Raw genomic sequence first — 3,587 nt, 5'->3', positions numbered from 1 at the left:
TCTCTCTCTCTCTGTCTCTCTCTCTGTCTCTCTGTCTCTCTCTCTCTCTCTATCTCTGTTCTCTTGTCTCTCTCTCTCTCTCTCTATGTCTCTCTGTCTCTCTGATCTCTCTCTCTCTCTCTCTCTCTGTCTCTCTGTCTCTCTCTCTGTCTCTGTCTCTCTCTCTCCCTGTCTCTCTCTCCCTCTCTCTCTCTCTTCCCCATCTCATTCTCTCCCTCTCTCTCTCTCCCTCTCTCTCCCTCTCTCTCTCCATCTCCCGCTCTCTCTCTCTCTCTTTCTCTAACCCCCCCCCCCCCCTCTCTCTCTCTCTCTCTCTCTCTCTCTCTCTCTCTCTCTCTAACTCTCTCTTTCTTTCTCTTCTCTCTTTCTCTCTCTCTCTAACTCTCTGTCTTCTCTCTCTTCTCTCTTTCTCTCTTCTCTTTCTCTCTCTCTCTCTCTTCCTCTTTCTGTCTTTCTTTTCTAAAGTGGTTCCTGTCTTTTCTCTCTGCAGTAGTTTATGACCTAAGGTGATGCTCAAGTGAGAGAACAGGGAGAGGGGGATAATGAGAGAGGAGGACAGAGTAGAAGTTGTAAACTAGTGGTGGTGAGAACAGGTTGGGAGGCAGTAAATATCCATCCACCCATCAGACAGACACACACACACACACACACGCACACACATGCCACACAACACACTAACACACTAAAAAACACACGCACATGCACACAAACACACACACTAACACGCACACTAACACGCACTCGTTCAAGGGAAAACGAGGGCAGATGGGAACACTTCTGTTATCCTGTAGTTGATCAAGGGTAACAGGAACGAGACAGTGAAATTACGACGCGGCTGGCGCCCGACTCCCGGGCAGGTGGCAATGTCACCTTTCTGGCTGTCACTCTGAGTAACGCACCCTCAGTCTCTCCACAGTATCACACACACACACCACACACACACACACACACACACACACAACACACACACACCACACACACACACACACACACACACACACACACACACACACACACACACACACACACACACACACACACAGCACTCACACACACTCACACACACACACAAACCCCTCAGTCTCTCCCACAGTATCACACACACGCACTCACACGCACTCACACACACACACACACACACAAAACACACACACACACACACACATGCAAGCACACTCACAGGCATATGCAGAGGCACACACACACACACACACCAACACAACCAGTCAGAAGGTAACCAGTCAGTAGGTAAACCAGTCAGTAAGTAAACCAGTCCAGTGGGTAAACCAGTCAGTAGGTAAACCAGTCAGTAGTAAACCAGTCAGTAGGTAAACCAGTCAGTAAGTAAACCAGTCAGTAGGTAAACCAGTCAGTAAGTTAAACCAGTCAGTAGGTAAACCAGTCAGTAAGTAAACAGTCAGTGGGTAAACCAGTCAGTGGGTAAACCAGTCAGTAAGTAAAACCAGTCAGTAAGTAAACCAGTCAGTAGGTAAACCAGTCAGTAAGTAAACCAGTCAGTGGGTAAACCAGTCAGTGGGTAAACCAGTCAGTAAGTAAACCAGTCAGTAAGTAAACCAGTCAGTGGATAAACCAGTCAGTAGGTAAACCAGTCAGTGGATAAACCAGTCAGTAGGTAAAACCAGTCAGTAGATAAACCAGTCAGTGGGTAAACCAGTCAGTAAGTAAAGCCAGTCAGTGGGTAAACCAGTCAGTAAGTAAACCAGTCAGTGGGTAACCAGTCAGTGGGTAAACCAGTCAGTAAGTAACCAGTCAGTAAGTAAACCAGTCAGTGGATAAACCAGTCAGTAGGTAACCAGTCAGTAAGTAACCAGTCAGTAGGTAAACCAGTCAGTAAGTAAACCAGTCAGTGGATAAAACCAGTCAGTAGGTAAACCAGTCAGTAAGTAAACCAGTCAGTAGGTAAACCAGTCCGTAAGTAAACCAGTCAGTTGGTGAACCAGTCAGTAGGTAAACCAGTCGGTAGGTAAAACAGTCAGTAAGTAAACCAGTCAGTGGGTAAACCAGTCAGTGGGTAAACCAGTCAGTGGGTAAACCAGTCAGTAGGTAAACCAGTCAGTGGGTAAACCAGTCAGTGGATAAACCAGTCAGTAGGTAAACCAGTCAGTGGGTAAACTAGTCAGTGGATAAACCAGTCAGTAGGTAAACCAGTCAGTAGATAAACCAGTCAGTAAGTAAACCAGTCAGTAGGTTAAATCAGTCAGTAGGTAAACCAGTCAGTAGGTAAACCAGTGTGGAGGAAGTGAAGTGGCCCAGGCCTTACTGAAAACCTCCCGGTGGTCCTGGTACTCTGCGGGAATGGTGGAGAGGTCCGGGGGAATGGAGGAGAGGTCCGGGGGAATGGATGAGAGGTCCGGGGGAATGGAGGAGAGGTCGTGGGGAATGGTGGAGAGGTCCGGGGGAATGGTGGAGAGGTCCGGGGGAATGGTGGAGAGGTCCGGGGGAATGGATGAGAGGTCCGGGGGAATGGAGGAGAGGTCGTGGGGAATAGTGGAGAGGTCCGGGGGAATGGTGGAGAGGTCCGGGGGAATGGTGGAGAGGTCCGGGGGAATGGAGGAGAGGTCCGGGGGAATGGTGGAGAGGTCCGGGGGAATGGAGGAGAGGTCCGGGGTAATGGAGGAGAGGTCCGGGGGAATGGTGGAGAGGTCCGGGGCAGCTTCCGAGCCCGCAGGAAGACGTCCCGGGGGCAGGCTGTGCTGACTTCAGGCAATGGGCGTGGCAGAACAGCCCATAATGGCAACAGCAGTCCGGTCTGTGAGAGGTATTGTGTCGCTGGAGCCAAGAGAATCCATATACCACGGAAACCTGGGGAGACTTAATTAGCATGAATTGGATTGCCTCGCTGTGGTTCCCTGAGACTCGTAAGTTGATGGGAGTGGAATTTTGGTTGACCCGGTCTATAGAGCGCCCGTCCAGCATTCTAACGTCCATGGGAATGGAGAGGGGCTGAATGGAGATGCCCAGCTCAGATGCCAGGGAGGTGTCCATAAAACTCTCATCGGCCCCAGAGTCAATGAGTACCCGGAGAGATTTCGACTGGTCTCCCAACAGCAGGATGGCATGGAGAGGAGTGCGAATAAGGGGAGAGGAAAAGTTCTCCGTGTGGCCCACCAGAGTACTCGCCCCTACCAGTGAGCCTGGTCTTTTAGTGGACAGGTGGAGATGACATGACCAGCAGTCCCGCAATACAGGCAACTGTTAGTGTAGACGTTCGGCTGGGGACAGCTTAGCTCTGCTTGGTTGCATTGGCTCAGGAAGAGGTGAATCGGCAGACCTCAGAGACTGTTAGTGTAGACGTTTGGCTGGACAGCTTAGCTCTGCCTAGTTGCATTGGCTCAGGAAGAGGTGAATCGGCAGACCTCAGAGACTGTTAGTGTAGACATTTGGCTGGGGACAGCTTAGCTCTGCCTAGTTGCATTGGCTCAGGAAGAGGTGAATCGGCAGACCTCAGAGACAGTTAGTGTAGACGTTCGGCTGGGGACAGCTTAGCTCTGCCTAGTTGCATTGGCTCAGGAAGAGGTGAATCGGCAGACTTCAGAGACTGTCGTGGGAACTCAGGTAGCCTTTGG

This window comes from Oncorhynchus kisutch, unplaced genomic scaffold, assembly GCF_002021735.2.
Source record: "Oncorhynchus kisutch isolate 150728-3 unplaced genomic scaffold, Okis_V2 Okis06b-Okis10b_hom, whole genome shotgun sequence".
Classification (NCBI taxonomy): domain Eukaryota; kingdom Metazoa; phylum Chordata; class Actinopteri; order Salmoniformes; family Salmonidae; genus Oncorhynchus; species Oncorhynchus kisutch.
This window is presented reverse-complemented; position numbering follows the sequence as displayed.